This window comes from Dendrobates tinctorius, unplaced genomic scaffold, assembly GCF_039654945.1.
Source record: "Dendrobates tinctorius isolate UK_male_01 unplaced genomic scaffold, ASM3965494v1 ptg000064l, whole genome shotgun sequence".
In the NCBI taxonomy this organism is placed as follows: domain Eukaryota; kingdom Metazoa; phylum Chordata; class Amphibia; order Anura; family Dendrobatidae; genus Dendrobates; species Dendrobates tinctorius.
Genome location: NW_027361732.1, coordinates 52,513,054 through 52,536,682, shown reverse-complemented (window position 1 = coordinate 52,536,682; position 23,629 = coordinate 52,513,054).

The following is a 23,629-nucleotide window of genomic DNA, read 5'->3' as shown; positions in this document are numbered from 1 at the left end:
TAGCAGCTAAAAAATAATGGCATAGTAAACAGATGAAAATTATAGTGCCAGACAGAAAAAAAGCATCTCAGGGCTAGAGCCTACAGTCAGACCAGGATGATATTAGCAACAGCTCCAAGCCTGATCATAGTGGGCTGAAATATCGAACATGAAAAAAATCCCCATACAATTTAAAAGATAAATAGTCGTTTTTTATCATAAAGTATTATCTCAGCATGCTCAACGTACTCAAATTGTATGATAATACAGCCTATAATATTGTATTATAGAATATTGTTTTCTGTTTGGTGCTAGCTTTTGGCCTGAGGGGATTATCCGACTGGCCATGTAATTGTTTTTAGGTTGATAACCTGTCTATATAAGACCACACAACTCAAAGTTCATGTCAGACTGCATGGACCACGGATCGTCCCACTGAAGGCTCATAATCCTTTCCTGTAGGTAGAGTACTAATCAGACAACAGTGGGTGACAGTAACACAGTGTGGCAATACTTTATTGATCCACTAAAAGGCAACAACATATAGTACAGTCCTATCAAGTACATAAGATGGTGAAAATAGCAGAGTCTCACCCTTCGGCTGGCTCAATGGAAATTAGAACATCTGCGAATTTTGGTGCTTCCAGGGCCAACTACATAAACCAGTGACATCCCACTTTTGGTGGGCATCCACAAAGAGGAGGTAGCGGCAAGCTTTAGCATGCTAACAGAGTCCATAGAGGTATGTGGAAAGGTGTCCTCATTGTCCCAACCTGGGTTTTCCAATCATCTCTGTGGGCTCAGTGATAGGCAGTGGATCAAATTTGTATTTCTCTGGTTGGAGCCATGGTCCCTTGGCTGCTGTCCTCTAGAGTCTCACTGGAAACAGAGGCAGATCTCTTTTATAGTTCACAGCTCTTATTCAGGCACTTTCCACAGGATTGGGGTAAGGTGGTAGGAGTTCATCTCTTATTGTTCGAGTGTTCAATGAACCTGCATATTTTGTCCTGTAATGTTTGCATGCAAACAAGCTGCATGGATTGATAAAATGGGTAATCAACATATTAACAAGCATTGATTGTTCAATTAACCTGTGCTTTTGTCCCTCAAGGAACAATAAGCTGCAAGGACTAGTACAATAGGTAATCAGCAAACATTCAACAAATCAACAAGCATTAATTCAACCTACATGTCCCTGAGTCTTTCTGAATACATCTTTCATAATTAAGATTAAACTCAGTATCATTACGGATATGTTGTTTCTTTTTTCCCCAATTGCCCCTTGTGACATTAACCCTTTATTTCCAGGCCCATTACCTTTTTGTCATACTTTTTGGATTGCTTTACTTTTGAGTACTGTATATACTCGTGTATAAGCCGAGATTTTCAGCACATTTTTCGTGCTGAAAATGCCCCCCTTGGCTTATACACAAATCATTGTCCCAGATACCTAGCGGGGGAGGGGAAGGGAGTGGGTGAGTGGCAGGTTCCAGTGGCTGTCAAATCACCCTCTCCCTGCATCTCTCTTGTCCTGGTGAGGCAGCTTCTTCCTGTGTTCAGTGGTCATGTGGTACCGCTCATTAAAGTAATGAATATGCACGCGTCTCCACTCCCATAGGCATGGAGCGAATATTCATTACTTTAAAGAGCGGTACCATATGACCGCTGAACACAGGAAGAAGCTGCCTTGCTGCAACAATGGAGACAAGACAGCTGGGAAGTGCCAAGTCCGGGCCAGGAGGGGGTGAGTATGACGGGGAGGATGGGGGAGCCGAGACACGTATACACAGGGAAGTATGGAGTGAGGACAGGGACCACACTAAGCCATGTAACAAGGGGGAGAAGGGGGAGGACAGGGAGGACACTGAGCCATGTAACAAGGGGGAGGACAGAGAGGACAGAGGACGCTCAGCCATGTAACAAGGGGGAGGACAGGGAGGATGCTGAGCCATGTAACAAGGGGGAGAACAGGGAGGATGCTGAGACATGTAACAAGGGGGAGGGCAGGGAGCATGCTAAGCCATGTAAGAAGGGGGAGGACAGGGAAGACGCTGAGCCATGTAACAAGGGGGGAGACACACATACCAGGACAGGGATGATGGGACAATGCACACCCGGCTTATACTTGAGTCAATAAGCTTACCCAGTTTTCTGTGGCAAAATTTTATGCCTCAGCTTATACTTGGATCAGCTTATACTCGAGTATATACTGTATGTTTTAAAATAATTAAATACAATTTATAACTTTGAAATAAGGGATTGTTTAGTTCTAAAATATAACAATAATTTTACACCCTATAATCCACAAAAGTGACATATGGAATGCCCAGCACAAAAATGCTGAGCATTCAAGGGGCTTAATTGCTTGGAAAAGGGCATTACTTTTAAAGTAGGCACTAATTGTGCATTATTACCTCTTAACACTGTTATCACTAAAAGAACATTATTTAATGAAATTGCACTATTACTGTTAAGGGAAATAATTTCTTTTAAGAGGGTAAGTGTTACTTTTCAAAATAATTGGGCAAAATTTTATTTAAAGGGCAGTATATGGCATTGTGGAGGCACATAGAGGATGTTATTAGTTTGTGAAATGGAATTACTTTTTAGGGGCACTAAGGAAATAATAACTACTCTGTGGGGGACTATTAAATAGGGCACAATATCATCTTTGGGGGCATTATCTACTGGGCACTATTGCTATTGTTTCTTTTGGGGTAAATGAAGCAATGATATCAGTATTAAGTAGTTTAGAGCATCGTGTCATACTGCAAGTTCGGTAATTGGGGCAAATGGGACAGCAGCATGCTTAGCATTGCATGACTACAAGTTTGTATTGATTGGAAGTAGATGGGAATGGGACTACAAATATGTGAAGTGAGATGCATCTGAGTTGTGAGCTTTGCAGATCAGTAATGACTTGGAGATATCATCAGGCCGAGCTTGGCTAGATGGAAAAAGGGGGTAAAAATAGACTTCACTGTTATGAATGAGTCACCGAGGAGGAATAAACAAAAAGCAAGCTAAGCCCAGAAAACCAGAGAGGTTGGTAACTAGCAGATTGCAGACCCCTGATCCTATCCACAACCACTAGCAGTAGCCGTGGAGCATGACTACGGTGATCCTAGACACCTCATCACGGCCAGAGAACTAAATAAGCCTAAAGAAAGAAAGGGAAAATCTAAACTGCCCCAGAGCAGACCCCAAAGCAATAGACAGCCCCCAACATGTATTGTCGGTGAAACAAGATGAAAACACAGACACAGGTAGAAAGATATGCTGAGCAAACGATGGGGCCCTCGCTAACTAGAAAGGACAGGAAAGATAAGCTGCTGGCTGCAATCATGCAAAAAACCCTGCCAAAAAGAATGTCCAACACATCTGATAGAAAAAGGCCCTGAAGTCGCTAGACTTCAAAATACTATATCAGCACTCAGGTATATTCTGAAGACAGAGCAAAAGAGATCAACTGATCAGAGACAAAATGAGGATTCAGCCCAGTGCCAGCCAGGGCTGGCTGAACACAAAAAATAAGTAAACCAGACAAAAACTCATATGAACAATAGCAGAGAAAACTTAGCTTTAGGAAGGCAGGAACCAAACTGGAAACCAGGAGCCAGAGTCAGGAAAAATCACCAGCAAGAAACTAGGGAGTCGGCTGCCTTAAATCCAATCAGAAACTCCTGATGTCCAGTCGCAGTCCTCCTCCTCAGGTGGCCGGTCTCTGCCATTTAGATCAGCTTCATTACCTCCCTTCACCAACAGAGGGAGTCCAGATAGAGAATTCACTACTCCTCTGTCAGCACAGCCAGCTCCATAACCCTCACCAGAAGCCAGAGGCAAACCCGAAAATGAGGTCACCACACTTCACTCTGAAATTATATATTCTGCAATTCACTATCTATAACTGTAATGTTGTTCATTATACAGTCTGTAAAATTGGTATCAATCCCTATATGATCCCTTTATGGTGGAAAAACTCTTCTTGGTTAGGGATGAGCAAACGAGTTCGGTAATACTCGGACATCACTTGAGAATCTGGGTGCATGGATGTGCTAATTACTCAGCCAGCATTGGGTAGAGTTAGATTTAAAACTCTAATCCCCGCCCCGCATGTTTGGCGACTGTTACCCAGCCATTAAACATGCAGGATTGCCTGCGAGTTACTGTAATGCCGTAGCCATCTTGGTAGTTGCAATACTATGATTGACTGCCTGTACAACATCATGTGTGCTGCCTGACTCAGCACATTGATGCCATTTCACAGCATTGTGACAGTTCGTATTGGAGGGAGAGAGTGCTTGTCCAGGCGTGTGTGCACAGTATAATGAATAAGACTCCTGTTGCTGAAGCAGAGCCATTATACTAAGCATCTAAGGCCTAATTTTTTGCTTTGCTGTTTGTATCATATACATTTTGCATTTGGTCTAGGGAGGGAGAGAGAGTTGCATGACCTGGAACAGTGGCAGAATACAGTGTGTAGACAGGGATTAGGGCTTTGCAGTTAATTGCAGCATTTTTTTGGTGTAAAAAAATTGAATATATTGTGTGATCCATAGAATATTATGTGCTTTGTGGTACATTTTAGTGTTATATAACACTCTAAAAAAGTGTTGAAATTTTTTTCTGGATTAAATTACTGACCCACGGCGTATTCTGTGCTCTGATATACATTTATGTGATATCTATCACTCCAAAAAAGTAAAAATATTTTTGCTGGGTTATATTTCTCATCCAAACAGTATTCTGTGGTCTGGGGTACATTACTGTGCTAACTATCACTCCAAAAAAGCATTTAAAATCTTTTTTTGGTTCAATTACTCACCCATACAGTATTCTGTGGTCTAGTGTACACTACTGTGATATCTATCACTCAAAAATGTGTATAGTTTTATATGGGTTAAATTACTCACTCATACAGTATTTTGGGGTCTGGGGTATATTCCTGTGATATCTATCACTCCAAAAAAAGCATTAAGAAATTTTGCTGGGTTAAATTTCTCACCCATACATTATTCTGTGGCCTGGGGTACACTGCTGAGATATCTATCACTCAAAAAAAGTGTATACATTTTTTGCTTTGTTAAATTTCTCAATCATACACTATTCTGTGGTCCGGGTACATTTCTGTGGTATATAACACTCCAAAAAAGTGAAATTTTTTTTTACTGTATTCAATTAGTCATCCATACAGTGTAACATGCTTAGTGGGCAACAAAGATGGCAGAACCAAGCAAGACTCACGAGGGAGTGACAGGAGGAATATTTGAGCCAGAGGAAGTTGGTGCAACAGCAGAGGTGGCAGGAACCTGTGGTCTGGTCACAGCTGATTTCCCAAAACCAGCAAGTCCCCAATCCAGGCCATATCCTTTACCACTGGGCTTCTAGTAAGCTGTGGACAGGAAAGCCTGTTTCCAGAAATTGGTGAGTGGACTGCGGGGCCTAGGCTAGTCAGAAGAGACAAGGAGGTGACCCAGGACCAGGTCTGCAGAGATGTTATCGGGCAAGCTAGCCGCACGGTACCGAGAGTTGGTATCCCAGGGGATGCTCATTACTTATGACCGCCAGCAGGGGGTTTATTGAAGAGTTTGGGGCCCATCATCTCATCTTGTTCAACCATCAGGCAGTGGAAACAGAACACTTATCTCAAAGACTGGTAGAGCATATGGCTGAAACCAATGTCACATTCCTCAAAATGAAGGGGCAACATCGCTGGTATGGAGTGAGTTTCTTCTCAGAAACAAGGGAGCAGGATGAACTTTGAGTATAGTACACCAACTAGACTTTAAAAAAATGTACGTTCCAAATTTATTTCTGGATTCAATTAGTCATCCATACAGTTTAAATTTCTTCTTGATTGAATTACCAATCCATACAGTATTATGTGCTCTGTGGTACATTTTGGTGGGAAAAAACTCTAGAAAAAAGCTTTGACAAGTTTGTCTGGATTCAATTACTGATCCATCCTGTATTCCTTGCTCTGTGGTACATTTTGTTGGTATATAACACTGCAAAAAAGCAGTGAGAACATTTTATGCATTCAAATATTCATCCATAAAGTTTTACGTACTTTCGGTACTTTTGTTTTCTTGACTCAATTACTGATTCATATAGTATTACGTTCATTCTGTTACATTTTGGTGATACATAAAAATAAAATAAAACCTTGAATAAATGTTTAGAGATTCAATGATTCATCCATACACTCTAATGCAGTTCTTGCTACATTTTGCTGGTATAGCAAACTCTAAAAAAACCTTCCAAAACTTTTTATAGATTCAGTTAGTCATCCATAGACTATTACTTGCTTTCTGCTACATTTCAGTAGTATATTGAACTCCAAAAAAGCTTTACATTTTTTTTATGGAGTCAATGATTCATCCATACACTGTAATGCAGTTCTTGTTACATTTCACTTGTATATTAAACTACACAAAAAGCTTCCAAAACTTGTTATAGATTGAATGATTCATCCATACAGTTTAACATGCTTTGTGTAAAAGTACAGAAGGTTAAAATTTTAAAAAATTGCTTGGCCTGGTAGAGTTCACAAAATATTTTCAGTCAAAATATTTACTTTGTTACATATACTGTAGAACCTGCTTTGTGTGAAATTTTGTTGGTTTGAAATAATAAACAAAATTGGCCTGCTACAGGTGTACATTTTCTTAATATTTAAATGAGGACATACAGTTGTTGCCTTCAAGGGTGTATAGATGACCCTCCTTTTAATTTTCAGCAGGCGTTGCACTGTTCAGAACTTTTATGAGTGGAGGAGTACCACAACTAAACTTTGCTCACAATATTTTATGAGATACTACAGTTGGTGCCTTCAATGTTGTATGGATGACCATGATTCTTATTTTTTGCAGGCTTTGCACTGTGCAGAACTTTTATGAATGAAGGACTACCACAACTATTGCTCACAATATTTTACGAGGTACTACAGTTGGTGCCTTCAAGGTTGTATGGATGACCCTGATTCTAATTTTGGGCATTCTTTGCACCGTGCAGAAATTTTATGAGTGTAGGAGTACCGCAACTATTGTCAGTCCTTAAAGTGGAATAAAAGTGTGACACCATGGTTCTCAGTAGGCAACTAGGAATTACAGATGCCTCCAGGGGTGTTCCCCCTTCTGTTCTGGTTCCATTCAACACTTTTTCCATCCATTTCAACATTTTCACTGCCTCCAGACTTATTTGCTCAGCTTTCCCATTGACTCCCATTATAGTCATTACTCAAAACGAGCATTTGAGCATCAGGAGTTGCTCAATTCTAGTAACGAGCATCCAAGCATTTTAGTGCTTGCTCATCTCCAGTCTTTTTCGTTAGTAAGTCCTAAGATGTACCCGCTATACCCACTATAATTAGGGTGCACATTTAGACTTATAAACATACATTAAGAGGAAGTATGTAGTATGTATGCAAATTAAATGTTTGTATCTATATGTAATGTGTAGATTCAAATACTGTATATTTCCAGAATGTATATATGTATAATGTGTACATGTGTGTTGAATGTATATATGTATGTGTACTATATGCCATACAGCACTGTAAATATCTATTAATGCTGAAATAATCACCATCATATGAGATTAACAAATTCAATTTAAACCCTTAGGAAATATGTTCAGGCTCGATTAATCATGATCACATAACTTGTATATGCATATAATCAGATCTGCTCAATTAAGCAATGTCATTCTTGTCATGTTGATCATATGCATATAAAATAAGTAAAAATCTTTCACCCATTTTATATGCACATTATTATGAAAAACAACACACTTCAAAATACGTAAGTATGATGTGACATGATAGTCATTATACAAAATAAAATAGGACATTGCTGTGCATTAAGTGGAAGGTTACATTTTATATCTAGAAGCGTTTCCTCTGGCCTGAGAACGAGGTAGGTCTGCTAATTAGCAATTACTTTGTTTCGCGTAATCAGAATCCTCATTAACAAAAACTCACTATATGGTCTATTAGGAATGGATTTTAAATGCTAATTTAGTGAATGAAACATGAAATGAGCTCTGCCCTGGATGCTTGGAGTGCCTGCCAGGACAGTGCTGGCCAACACCTGCCTTCAATTTCCCCTCCAGCTGAATGTTCCAGTCTGTTTCAGGCTTAGCATTCTAATTGACCTGCTCATGATCTCTGCCACAATTAACATATGCTTTTCAGTAATGGTTGGTTAAAGATCTCAAACTGACACAGTTGACAAAATCTAATAGAGATGGCACGCCATGGGAAAACAAGAGATAATATTTCCCTCATTGTGACATTTCTTGTAAAGTAATGATAGAAATACTGAAACATGTACATCTCTCAGCTTGCTATAATTATAGAAGTAATAATGAGTGCAGATGAGGTCACAGTTTCCCTTAACATAATACTCAAGGGAATGACAGTATTATTAAGAATATAAATAGCTTCCTTTATTTCTAGCTCATAACTCATGTCCAGCACTTTTTTGTATTAAAAAGCAGCTCATATAAGTTTAAAAAATATATATTTTCACCTACCAGACCAGCAGCCACTAATTAACTTAAGCCTTCATATTCTAGCTGAGCCGAAAGAGATATTAGGCCCAATTCATCAAGACTGGCATTGTTCACACCATTCTCCTGATTCATGAAGAGGTGTATGCCTCTTCATGAATCAGGAGAGTTGGACGAGCGGCATGCATCTCTGTGTGCACATTGCCGCAAATCCTACTCGGGCCCCTGCTGGAATAAGATTTGTGGCTTAGCGGATGCCACTGCTTTTCATGGATTTTGCAAGTGGCGATCACCATACCCTGTCCAATCCCAACTCCACCTATCTCAGTGGATCTGGATGAAACTGGCATGATGACTACAAACTTTGCAAAAATTAGGTTCAGCTCCAAGTTGCACCTTTTAAAAGATTTTACACAAGAATTCTGGTGTGTAATCTTTAATGAATCAGGCCTGTTGTTTCTTAATGAAAAGAAGGAATATCAAACCTACAGACAAGGCTACTAATTAGCTTCACTGGTCTCATGTAAAAATCAGCAAACTGATTTGATGCAAATAGAATGTGGGAACAATTTTTAAGAATTTTTCAAACCACCTAAAATGTGCATCATTATTTTACACATTGCAGAAGATTGCATCAACCAGAGAAGGCTTACTTGACCTTGGGTGTGGCCAGATGGGAATCCCCATAATGTCTTGCAGCATCACACTGTATGGCATAGCACAGTCAATATGAAAGGCTATTGTCATGATCCAGGCGTGGATCTGTCAGATTAAATGGACAAAGTGAACGTTTTTTCCTTTGGCAAGGTGACGTGATTGCCCCCGGTGGCCATTGGAATTATCACATGTGGTGTCATTCATTCTGAGTTGCCCCGGTGGTGGTTAGTGGTATTGCACGATAGTTTGGGTTTAATATGTGCGTAATTATGAATCAGGTGTGGGGCTCTATAAATGAGTCTCAGGGTGTGCAATCACTGCTGGTGATATTCATTCATTCATTCATTGATTCTGAGTTTGTGAGAGCCTGGTGGAAGGATGGAGCTGAAGAGGAGTCCTGCACCGTCAGCCAGAGGAGACGAGTGGCAGCTAATGGTGTCTGCAGAAATTGCTGGCATGGCGTGGAGGAGTCGCTGGCAGCTAATGGTGTCTGCAGGAATTGCTAGCATGGCGTGGAGGAGTCGCAGTTTATGGTGTCGGCGGGAAGTGCGTGCATGGTTTGGTGGAGTGGTGACTATGGAGAGAGTTGCACTCGGCATGCTCAACTTGGTTGCCGAGAGCTGGACTCAAGCATGCTTAGATTCTTGGCAGAGGCTGACTCACCCTTGGGACTCTGTGACTGGACTGCTGCAACTGGTGATGGACTCTGCTCCAAGGCTGCACTATGGTGAAGGATCCTGTTATGGTGATGGATCCGGGTGGAGGAGAAGATGCACGCAGATGTTGGGGCACTGTTGCTAGGAGCGTACGCAACAGAGCAAAGCTAAGTGGTGTTTCCCCTGTATTGTCTTCGTTCCTTATGTGTTGTTAGTGCAGCGGTGGGATTAGTCTCCGCACCGACCTACTCCCTAGTGCGGGTTTAGGGTCAGGACGAGCAAGGGTTTAAGGTTCGCGTGCGGCGACAGGTGCAGAGCCTGTATAGGGAATGTGAGGAGTGCAGGGACACTGGCTCAGGGGAGTGCAGGAGGTCTCCACGTCCCCATTCCCTATTGCAGGGCCCCCGTTGTTAATGTTACCCAGGTTCCCCCTTATTATTTAAATTCGCCACTGGAAGCGCTGTATCCAGGGTCACGTGTGTTATGGGTTTGCCTTGCGGTAACCGCTGCGTCCAGACACACGTGACCGTGACAGCTATCATAGCCAGTATAAAAATAGAGGCATGGAATGCAGCAGCCATCTTGGACTGAATCTAGTTTAGATACAGAGATAAGGAGAGAAAGCCATAAAGCAATGAAAAAATTCACAGTAGTTAAAAAGCCTAGTGTATAGTATGTGAAGAAAATATAAATACCATAGTCTACTTTCATTTCTGAGGCCTGTGGTTGGTCAGCGAACGAATCTTTTGTGTTGTCTTACTATTATATAAAAAATATAATTTTTTTTACTAATATTTTTCATTTATTTTCCACACAGAACCTGGTGCAGCACAACACAACCTGGATCGTCCTCAGTTGGATCGGCCCCTCATCGACCAGCCAATGAACAGGCTCAATCCCAATCATCCACCAGCGATGGAGCAACCAGGTTGGGGTTCACAGGCTGGGGAACAGGCAGCCGGTCCATCTGGTTTTCCCCTCTCCCAGCCCTCTGTCACTGGTTTTGTTGGGTCTTCTCATCAGCAGCAGAGGGACTGGGAGAGGCCAGCCATGCCCGAGTTTCTTCACTTATGCTTGATCTTCCAGGATGGGCTGAAGGCGGTTTTAGAAAGACTGGATAGTGGATTCACTCAGGTGAACACACTTATACAGGAAGTCCACAGACGCCTTGACCACCTGGAAGCCGACCTTCAGAGACCGGCATGACATTTCTTCATCAATAGAATGGTGCGACTTTTTTTCATCAATAGAATGGTGTCGGAAAACCTACCGCCTGATCTCCAGCTGAACATGATGCAGGCCTGCCAGGCTGCTTACAGCCAGGCATTGCAGCAGTCCTGATATCAGCAGCAAGCACAAATTTCTTTCCTACAGGTCAACAAAGGCCAGCACAGCAGCAGTGGCAGAATCCTTCAGCACCTTTCCAAACATCTCAAGGACTTGGATACCCGTCTGCTCAACAACCGATGACAGCGCAAGTGACCTATCCACCACCATCACCGCTGGACATTAGGATTGTTCCTACAGTACCCAGCTACACCATGCAGCCGAGTGCAGTAGCCATGGAGCCTTCTTCTTCCACCACGCAGCCGAGTGCAGTAGCCATGCAGCCTTCAACTTCCACTATGCAGCTGAGTGCAGCAGCCATGCAGCCATCAACTTCCACCATGCTGCCCAGTCCAGCACCACACCATCACACTGCAAAAGAGGCCACCACTCCCATTCAGCCAAGCAAGAAATGCAGAGGTACCTACAAAAAACAGACTCCCACTAGTGACTCTGCTCAGCACAGGAAAATAAAGACCCAGAGCAAAAAATGTCAGCCAACATTGGACCCACCAGCTCCACCCTCACCTCCCAATGTGTCTCTGTTGTCAAATATGTCACCACCTTCCCTTGTGTCTCTCCCTTCCGATTTGTCTATCTCTTCCCAAGATTCTACTCCTAATATGTCGTCTACTCCCAATGTGTCCAGTCCCATCCATGAGCCAATCCTGCAATTTATTGCTCCTTCCCTTGTAACCCCTTCATCGACTACCACCCAATCATCACAGCTCAACACCCCCAAGGTCCACAATATCTCACCATCAGACAGACCTCGAACATAAACCCAATTGTTGGTTAATGGAAAATAAACAGTTGATTGTTGTTGGTAAATAACATTTTTATTTTGTTTGCACAATCCCTGTGTTTTCTTTGTCTATAACAACACACGCTTTGACCACATTATCAATTTTCTCAGTTTTTAGTTTGACTGGTGTTCCCAAAAGGTGCCATTTAGATGCCAGCAAACCAAAGGCACACGCCACAGTTCTTCGTGCTCTTGTCAGTCGGTAGTTGAAAATCCTTTTGGTGTGTTTCAAGTCCCGACTCGAGTACGGTTTTATGAAGCTGGCACTCATTTGAAACGCTTCATCCCCAACCACAGCAAATGGCATTGGCGGGCCTTCAGTGATAAGAAGAGGTTGTGGAGATGGAAAATTGAAATTATTACCATGCAAACGTTGGCCCATGTCAGAGTTTTTGAAAGTCTGTGAGTCATTTCCTCATCCAAATGAGCCAACGTCAATGGCGACAAATCGACATTCCACATCTGCAATCGCCATGGGAACAATCATAAAGTATTTTTTGTAATTGAAATACTCGGATCCACTTCCAGCAAGTTTCATAATCCAAATGTGTTTGCCGTCCACAGCCCCCACACAGTTTGGAAAATTACAAATTTTCTTGAATTTTGCAGCATTTTCCAGCCACAATTCAGTTGTGGGTTGGGGGAGGAATTCTTCACCCAGAAAGTCACATAAAGCATGGCAGGTGTTTCCAATAATCCCAGATAGGTTGGACACTCCAATCCAGAGTTGAAAATGTAGAGATGATAAGGTGTCTCCGGTAGCCTGGAATCTGCCGAACAGAAAATGGGAAAAAAAGTGCATGGCTTTTCTAACAATAACACTAACGACATGTATTTGTTTTTCAAAATTCCATACCTCAGGATCACCAACAGACATTCCTCTGCAGGAATTGCTCAACGTAGCTGTGTGTCCTGCCTGGTGATACTCGGACATGTTGCAGCAAGTCATCGAAGCTCTGTTCTGACATTCTAGTGTAGTCAAAAAACTTTTGCGGGTTTTCACGCAAATCTTTGTACAGCGAGTGGAAGGCTCCGAGGCTCTCTCGGACTTCAACGATGGGGTATTGCCAATAGCGATGACGCAGTCTTATCTGTCTTTCTCTTCTTCTTTCTTCTTCACAAGCCACAGTAAAGGCAACAGCCAATGTCAATGACAATTCAAGATTAATAATGAAGCTCTCCATGCTAAGATTCATCTTGCTGCTGGATATAGCAGCAAAAGACAAGTATTTCATCAATGCAGTGTGTCTATATATAGAGATCCCATGAGACATGCCCATTGGGTGTCTGGTGTCAAAGAAACTCTAATGGAAGAGTATCGAAAATATCGAATGCAAGCGCAGAAACAACGCAAACACATGCAAAAACACATACAAATGCATGCACATGCAGCGTTTTTTTGCATCATGCGTAAGATGAGGCGGTTAAAAAATGCCGCATAACATGGTGATACGCTGTGCACAGAAATGCTAATGTGAACCTAGCATGACAGAATGGTCTGCTGAAAATCATGGAGACATGTCCGATTTTGATCCGAGAGTTGAATCTAAATCGACAATGCAAGTCTATGGGTCCGTGAAAAATATTGGACCTCAGTTGGACAACAATTTTCCACAGACTGTCAAAAAAGAGAATGTGGAAAAACTTTCCTTTTTCTCCACATACAAGATAAATGGATGATGCTCGGGCCACACGTTTATCAAACTCTGATCAAAATAAGTGGTCTGTTTTTCTTAGGAAAATGTAAACACAAATAACAGATGGATTCACTGGGGAGTGGTGGATGGAGTTAAACCAAAGTAGGATCAAAAAGGGAATTATCACACACTCAAAACCTAGCAACAGTCACTGATAAATCCACCAACTCCTCTATTAACCATCAATAACAACCTCCAGCCATACATAAAAAGCATGCTCTGACAATGAGTGCTAGCCAGGATCCAGTTTACATAGGATATGGGAGTGACTAGCAGTGGAAAAAGCAAGAAAAAGGAGGTATGCAAAAACAGGGATCACCAAAAATAAAATATGTTTTATTGAAACATGATAGATGACATGTGAAAAACACACAATTTAAAAACATTTAAAAGAGCCAAAATGGCTGCACAAAAGAATCACAAGCCAAACAACCTGCAATATATTTGCAATGGTCCCAAACAGGATAACAACAGATGTAAACAATACCAAAAAAGTGCAATAGTGCTAAACGTTATATCACCTACTGTATGTAGAATTCAAGGTATATTCAGATGTAAAGCAAAGAAGGGACAAAATTATCTCACATGCATGCTATTTTGAATGCACAATGCTTTTGATAAAACATACATCCATACAATGAATTGTAACAATAACCTGTCCAAAAATCTAACCACTATGGGTATTATCCAGAAAGGAAAGGAGTTAAAGAGCAGCTGCAATATACTTAGCGCTCAGCATGTAGATGTCCCTATGCAAACAGAGTGCAATCCATGGAGGGAGTGGGACCCCACACGTATCGACACAGAGTGTCTTCCTCAGGGGTAAATGTGAACAATGTTGTAAAAAAAATCATAAGCGCCCAGTAATTGGGACTCATGCTGCGCATGCATTAGTAAAAGATCATAGATACTTAGTGCGCAATCCTTCTGTCACCACAAGAAGGCTCAGATTGGCATTAAGTTTGTTACCACTGATCAGAGCGTAGCAGTTCCCATGCTGTCAGTTGACAGCGTGAGCAGGCAGCTGTGACCAGTGGTAAAAAGGTTACCGCTGGTCACAGGTGTTGGATGATGAGTACTACTCTTAAGCCCCCGTTACACACTGCGATATCGCTAGCAATATCGCTGCAAAGTCACCGATTTTGTGACGTTGCAGCGATATTGCTAGCGATATCGCTGCATGTGATACTTACCTCCGACCGGCTCCCCCGCTGGTAATTGCTGATCGCACGAGAAGCTGCTGGAGCATTCCACGTCGGTCACTTCCTGCGGCGCTTCCTGCTGTGACGACGAGCGACGCGTGGAGCCGGGCGGGAGGACGCAGGATCGCCGCATCTGACAGGTAAGTAGCGATCCCCATCCCCAGCGATGTCGCTAGTGAGATCTGCCTGAGTGGCAGCTCACTAGCGACCACCTAGCGATGCACCAGCGATCCTGACCACGTCATAGGTGTAATGGTACCCTTATCGGTGTAGGCCTGCTTTTGCTGATAGTAGAGAAAGCAGGAGTCACTGATGGAAGTATTCATCAGCTTTCAACTGTGCTATAAATAAATAAATAAAATTACGTGGCGTCTCTTCTATTTTTGATATCCTCAGCTATCAGCTTTATCATGGCTGGTCATTAAGAACAGAGGGGTTCCACGTCATTTATAAAAATTATTTAAATAAATAATTTAAAAAACGGTGTGGGGTCTCTCCCATTATTGACAACCAGGCAATCTAAATCAGACAGCTGGGGGCTGGTATTCTGAGACTGGGAATGGGCCTTGGATATTGGCCCACAAGCCTAAAAATAGCAGCCCACAGCCTCCTTAGAAAAGGTGCATCTATTAGATATGCCAATTCTGGTGCTTTGCCTGGTTCTTCCCACTTGCCCTGTCATGGTGGCAAGTGGAGTAATAAGTTTAGGGTTGATGTCAGCTGTATTATGGCCGCTGACATTAAGCCCAGAGGCTAGTAGGCTGTCTCTATGATGAGGAACATATTTGTGCTTCGGGGCGGGCCTATGGGCAGGTCTCTTTTTGGTTTATCTGACTTAAAGCAGGAAGATAAGACTCTTCCTACAGTACTGCCCCGCAGTACCAGCATATCATTAGCTGCAAACTTCTAACATGGATTTCTTCACCCCAGGTATCATTTTAATCAGTGTAACACTGCCAACCTGACAGTGTCTGTAGGTTACTTAGCAAAATCCTGCTGACAGGTTCATTTTAAGAGAGAGTTTGACATTTAAATGGTTTTGTCTTTCCATTTCATGTTTTGTACACCAGAGGCAGACTGTTTGCTTTTCTTTTGTGTTGAAGATTTAAGGATTGTAATAACGTGTACAAAATTGTCAAGCAACTAAACGCCTGTGTCTACCTCAACTGCTGCCAGAGAGTGAACCCCTTTTCGCTGCAGTAGAAAACATTTTAATGTATGATTTGTTCATAAACCAGATGCAACATTAGCATTATTTATAATAACAGACTCACAAAATGAAATAAACTTTTTACCAAAACTATTTCAAGGTTTGTTTCTAACCATAAACAAACAATTCCTTTTTCTCTAGTGGCCAACTATGAGTATAGAACCACCTGTGTTTAGCCCAAATACAACCTAGTAGGACTTTGTACTTTTTAGGTTGTATCTGCTCTGTACATTAGTTGTTCTTGCCCTTGGGGAGAAAATGAACAATCTGTGGCACATTGCAGAATTATATCTAATGTAAAGTTTTTCTGAGGCTGTCAGATCAGAAAGGTCACCTTGCACAGACTTAGCCACTACATCAAGGAGATACTATAGAGATGCCAACCTTCATCTTTTAACCCATATGTATGAATCTCAGCTAACAATTGAGCTCCCTGGGTTGCGTCCACCCAGTAGCTACTTGCTGGAGAGTGAGCCTGAGGCAAGAATAGTCAGACTAGCTGGATAAGTAACTAAAGAGGCAGATACCAGAAAAAAACCACAAGATAAAATTAAAGTCATAGAAATAGCTGGGATGAGGATTAAAACACTATCAAAGCACTCCAGCAGTATAAATAAACCAAATATAATAACTGTCAACTAGTAGCAGACTGCTGGGAGAGTATATATGATGATGTACTGATCCTATAGGCTGTAACAACAGCTGCATTGCACACACTTATTCTCCCTGCCTGGATAACACCTCAATCCCCAGCCACATCAGTATTTCTGGTTGTAAATCACCTGTCCTACTGTGTCAAATTGACAGTGAATTCTCCACCACAGTTTATGTGATGGATGAGAGCATGGAATTTTCTTTACATTTTGAATTTTAAGGTCTTGCCAAAGGCTTTTTTTATTTCATGTAACCCATTTTACCCTAGGGTTGCTACTTACCTAAGAAAAGGTGCACATGGTGCATGTAAAAGTTTGGACATCTCAGGTCCAAAACACTGTTATTGTGAACAGTTAAACAAGTTAAAGATGAAATGATCTCTAAAAGGCCTAAAGGGGAAGATGGCACATTTTCACTGTATTTCATGCAAAAAATATATATATATATATAATATTATTATATTTTCACCTTTTACATTTTAAAAATTACAAAGAGGAAAATGGGTCAATGCAAAACCTGCATGCATACCTAGTAGGAACCCCTTTTAAAAATATCACAGGTTGTAATTGCTTTTTGTAGCAGCCAAGAGTCTTTCAATTCTTGTTTGAGGGATATTCATACTGTACATTCTTCCTAGGGAAATTCTTCCAGTTCTGTGAAATTCCTGGGTCATCTTGCATTCACAGCTAATTTGAAGTCTTGCCACAGATTTTCAATGAGACGGGAGACTGTGGAGACTGTGGGAGACTGTGGGGACATTGTAAAACTTTTAACTTTCTGCTTTTGAGGTAGTCTATTGTGGATTTTGATGTGTGTTTAGGATCATTATCCATTTATAGAAGCCATCCTCTTTACAAATTCAGATTTTTTACAGATGGTGTTATGTTTGCATCAAAAATTTGTTGAAATTTCATTGAATCTATCCTTACCTGATTTGGCTAGGTGAGAGGCTCTGGACTGAGGTCTAAGGGGTAAGGTTTCTCCTAGTGGGGAGTGACATGCCAGCTCTGGCTTGTTAAGGTAAGGAGGCTTATTCGCCGTGCAATTCTCCTCTGGGAAAATAATATGCAAATTCCCTCTTCAGAGAAAAAGAGGACTTGAACTCTATAGCACCACCTCTTGGTGGTGAATAAGGCAAATAAGCCTCCTTACCTTGACAAGCCAGAGCTGGCATGTCACTCTCCACTAGGAGAAGCCTTACCCCTTAGACCTCAGTTCAGAGCCTCTCACCTAGCCAAATCAGTTCTCATACTTTGCACTGACGAGAGCCAATAGCTCAAAACACCGTGTCTGCAACTTGAGATTCTGATTTGGCTTTTGTCCTAAGTCATATTGCAAGCCTCGTTAAAGGGTTGATTGTGACTTGTAGGATTGCTACTACCAACAGGTGGCGCTATAGAGTTCAAGTCCTCTTTTTCTCTGAATAGGCAATTTGCATATTATTTACCCAGAGGAGCATTGCACGATGAATAAGCCTCCTTACCTTGACAAGCCAGAGCTGGCATGTCACATACTTTTGATCATTGTGGCCAAAGAGTTCTATTTTATCTTCATCGGTCCACAGGACTTGTTTCCAAAGTGCATTAGCCTTGTGTACATATTCTTTTGCATAATTCTGATGCTGAATTTTAAGATAAGGATGCAGGGAAAGGTTTAATTCTGATAACTCTTCCATAAAGGCCATATTTATGCATGTGTCTCTGAACAGTAAAACAATGCACCACATTTTGAGAGTCTGCTAAATCTTTTGCAATAAAGCTGGTGTTTTGATTTGCCTCTGTTAAAGTCCGACAAGCAGCTCTCACTGAAATTTAGCTTGATCTTCCATACCTTATCTTGACCTCCACTGTTCCTGCTAACTGCCATTTCTTAATTACATTTCAAACTAAGGAAAGGGCCACTTGAAAATGCTTTACTATCTTCTCATAACCTTATCCTGTTTTATGGGCCTCCATCATTTTAATTTTCAGAGTTTTAGGCAGTTGCTTAGAAGAACCCATGGCTGCTCTTTTTTGGCACAAGGTTAGAGGAGGCTGGGTTTTTACAAAGCTGGGAAATTTGTATCACCTGGCCTTTCCTAATGATGATAGTGAACAAGCCATAACCCTAACAGGTTAATTAAGGTCTGAAACCTTGGTCAAATTTATCTGAGCATACAAATCTCCAAGGGTGACCAAACTTTGGAATCTGCCCACTTTCTTTTTTAGAACTTTTAAATTGTGAAAGATGAAAATACATTTTTTTTTGCCTAGAATACAAAAGAAATGTGTTATATTCAACCATAGACCTAATGGAGATAATTTAATCTTCAGCTTGTTTAACTGTAATTTTGACCAGGGATGCCCAAACTTTTACATGCCACTGTATAGAAATAGTCTGGGTAGCTCAGAAATATACATCAGGATAAGTGAGCATCTTGGCATGTACTTTTTGTGTCATCAAAGCGCACACTCAAATTTTCTAGAAAAATCCGTGGTCTGCATTTTGTTCAATAAAAAGGTAACTGCTCATATATTTAGTACATTAAAGGGTTAATCTGAACAAAGTCTTTTACAAAGTATAGTTTCATCTCATTGATGGGTAAAGTAATTGTTTGATTTCACAGAAAGAAAATGTTTCACTTATTTTTCTTTTAATAGAGTAAATCTAAGATCACAGGAAAACTTTTGTAGGAGCAGATTGTGGACAAAGTTCTTCAGATCAAAGTTGAGCCAAAGGCAAAAGGCTTTTCAGAAGATTAGACAATTCATGCAGCCCTAAAGCAACTTAACAAGTGTTGTAAATATGAATGAATGCCAAAGCCATCAGCGTGCCTCTGAAGGCAACCAGCTAAGCAGCAAGATGCTATTTATAAGAAATATTTTTCATGCCATCTGGGCATTATGATGGCCAGACTTGCCCACTAGTTATGTTAAACATGCCATCTGGGTCCTATGATAGCCAAATATACCCATTATATATACTTGGTGTTAGACACAGCACTTATAATTTCCATTTGCTCTTTCTGAAGTCGGTGCTGATGGCTATAATTACTCTGAAAAGTTATAAATATCATTTAATCGAAGTAGAGAATCTATTTTATATTTTTTACCACCGTAGTGATAAATTTATTTTCAGCTTATAAACTTTATTGGTGTGCAATTGCTTCATGAGTATTTAATACCATTTATGAAAAATTATACTGTCTGCTTGTGCCCAATTCTGCTCTAAATGATGTCCTCATGTCGGCAACTGCCAATCAAATGACCTCCATTCCAAAGTTACCATAGAATCATCTACAGACCCAACTAACCCAATAATAATTCACATCGAAGCTTCAAAGCTGTGAACTTTAGAAAGGAAATTGTTAAATTAACCAATTAATGAGGTCAATATGCCCAAAAGGGTATGAACAAAGAGGGTTACCTGAAATAAGTTTACAAACCACTTTACCATCTAGGTCATTAAGGTTTTTATGCCTTAGTGCCCAAACCATTTTTGATCAGGCCAATTTTTTTTAAATCTGATCAGTGTCATTTTATGTGGTAATAACTCTGGAACGCTTCAATGGATCCCAATCATTCTGAGTCTGTTTTCTTGTGACATATTGTACTTCATAATAGTGGTAAAATTTATGTGATATGACTTTATTTGTAAACATATCAAAAATTTTGCAATTTTCAAACTTTTAATTCTTATGCCATAAAGTCAGATAGTTATACCACAGAAAATAGCTTATGACTAGAGATGAGCAAATATTTCAATGTTCGGTTCGGATTACGATCGCCGAATTTGTAATATTCACCAATTAATTCGTCGAATATTCACTGAACATTACCGAATGCCATTCACCTCAAAGGGAGGCAAAAACAAACGCATGCACAACACCATATAACGGCGCCAAATCCTGCAAAAGCACATCAAATGAGGGACATCACCAAGAAAGTGGCCTCAATTCACCCACAGTACAGATTTTATCATGGAACTGCAGCAATCAGCCAGGCATGAAGTATCAGGGTCTGGGACAGCATTTATAGCTTTCAATTGAACGTCACAGTAATACGATGTGGGCGTAGGGCCCCTTTGCTGGGAACCCTGATACCACATGCAACACCTCTACCTGCTTTCATGCTGATTCACACCCAGGTAGCACAAATATCAGTTTTCTAGACTACCATTGACAGAAAATTTTAAGGATAGTAACATGGGTAGTTGAATCCAAGGAGGTGGAGGTCTGATGGTCTAGAAGGCCTACTACTGCTACATGCAACATGCATGAAGGAGACCAAACCAGGAGTGTTCACATTTCGAAAAATTACTGGCAGACACCACAAAAGTGGCATCAATTTCACCACAGTATAAATAGTATAATAGGGACCGACAGCTCTTCCACTACACCAAATACAGCAGATGGACACCCAACCAGGAGTGTTCACATTTCCAAAAATTGGAAGATAGATTTACTCTTGGTGTCGGTGCGATTACAGCGATACCAGATTTATAAGCTGTATCTTTTTTATTTTTTGTCGAATAGAGTGGTATGGTGGCTAATTTTTTGCTGGACAAGTTGCAGATTTTACTGGTCCCATTTTAGGGTATATAACATTTTTTGATCGCTTTTTATTCAGACTTTTAAAACACAGAATGAGCAAAAACCAGCATTTCAATTATTGCTTTTATTTTTTATTTTTTGGGCTGTTTCCCGTGCGGTTAAAGTGATAAGATCAATTTGTTTGTTGTGTTGGTACAATTATGGCAATTCTAGATTTTGTATCGTATTTTTCATGCTTTGCTATTTTAACACACTAAAAACAATATTTTAGAAAAATGAATTTGTTTCTTCATCACTATATTCTGAGCTGTAACTTTTTACTTTTTTTGCCAAATGATCCATATAAGGGCTTGTTTTCTGCAGGACAGTTTGTCATTTTCATCTATGCAATTTTTTATATACAAGTTTTTCATCACTTTTTATTCACTTTTTTGTGCGTCAGTATGATGAATTAAACAACATTTTGGCATTTTTTTGTTATTTTTTATGGTGTTCGCCATACGGAGTGAATAATATGCCAGATTTATAGAGCAGGTCATTCCAGATGCAGTGATACTAATTATGTGTACTTTTTTTGTTTATTTTTGTTTTATCATAAAGGCTGTGTTTTGTATGGTGAAATGGCTTTTAGAGATTTGTGTGCACTTTTCTGTATTTTTTTACATAGTTTATTTTACTTTTTTCACTTTTTCATTTAGTCCCCCTGTGGGACTTGTATAATTTTTATTTTGACCTTTGGTCTCATACACTGCAGAACTCTGGTCTCATACACTGACACAACCTGTGTGATCCAACTTTTAGCTGAATCTCAAAGGCCAATGTACTCTGGGGTCCTCAAATGACCTTAAAGTACCATTCTCATTGTGGGGGTCCGATGTTTACCAAGGGGGTCTTGTAACCCGCTTGTAACCAAATACTGCCGTTGCGACTGACAGTGATATTTAAAGGGTTATTCGGCCCTGATTGGCTTCAAAACCAGCTGGGGCTTATACAGCAGGGTGTTATGATTGAGTCACCGAAGGAGGAAAAACAAAAATACAAGCTAAGTCCAGAAAACCGGAGAGGTTGGTAGCTATCGGATTGCAGACCCCTGATCCTATCCACAACAACTAACAGTAGCCGTGGGGGGTTCCTACGATGCCCTAGACCCCTCGAACACAGCTGGAGAACTAAATAGGCCTAAAGAAAGAAAGGGGAAATCTAAACTGCCCTAGAGCAGACCCCAAAGCAATAGGCAGCCCCCAACATATAATGACGGTGAAGCAAGATGAAAACACTAACACAGATAGAAAGATAGGTTGAGCAAACGATGGGGCCCAAGCTAACTAAAAAGGACAGGATAGAAAAGCTGCTGTCTGCAATCCGTAAAAAACCCTACCAAAAAATGTCCCAACCGTCTGATAGGAAAAACAGGCCCTGAAGTCGCTAGGACTTCAAAAAGACTATATCAGCACTCAGGTAAATTCTGAAGAGAGAGAACAGAGACAAACTGATCAGAGACAAAAATGGAACTCAGCACACCCCCGACCAGGGATGGCTGAACTCCAAAAAACAAGGTAAACAAAACTAAACTAATAAGTTCAATAGCAGAGCAAAAACTTATCTTTTGGGAAGCAGGAATCAGACTGGTCTCCAAGAATCCAGCAGAGAAATCACCAGCGACTCAGAAGGGCGTCGGCTGCCTTATATCCAGTCAGAATTTCCTGTTACCCAGTCATCATCTACCAGATCAGGTGTTTGGTAATCAGCCTCACTACCTTCCTTCACCAGAAGAGGGAGTTCATCAGACATCGACGGTGAAGGGGAAAATGAACTCACAACAGTACCTCCCCCTTGAGGAGGGGTCACCGAACCCTCATCCACGCCACCAGGGCGATCAGGATGGGCCCGATGAAAGGCACGAACCAATCTTTCGGCATGAATATCGGATGCAGGGACCCAAGGATTATACTCCTGGCCATAACCCTTCCATTTAACCAAATACTGGAGTCTCCGTCTAGCCAGGCGAGAATCCAGTATCTTCTCAACCTCATATTCCATATTACCTTCAACCAATACCGGGTCAGGAGATGCCACCACAGGAACTACTGGCTCAACAAACCTCTTTAACAGAGACTTATTAAACACGTTATGGGTCTTAAATGTAACAGGAAGAGCCAATCGAAAAGAGACTGGATTAAGAATCTCCAAAATCTTGTAAGGTCCAATAAATCTAGGTTTAAACTTTGGAGAAGCCACTTTCATAGCGATATTCTTTGATGACAACCAAACCATATCACCCACCTTAAACTGGGGACCAATAGTCCTATGCCGGTTGGAAAACCGCTGGGCCTTTTCCTGGGAGAGAGACAACTTATCCACCACTTGGTCCCAGATCTGGTGCATTCTCTCCACCACAGTG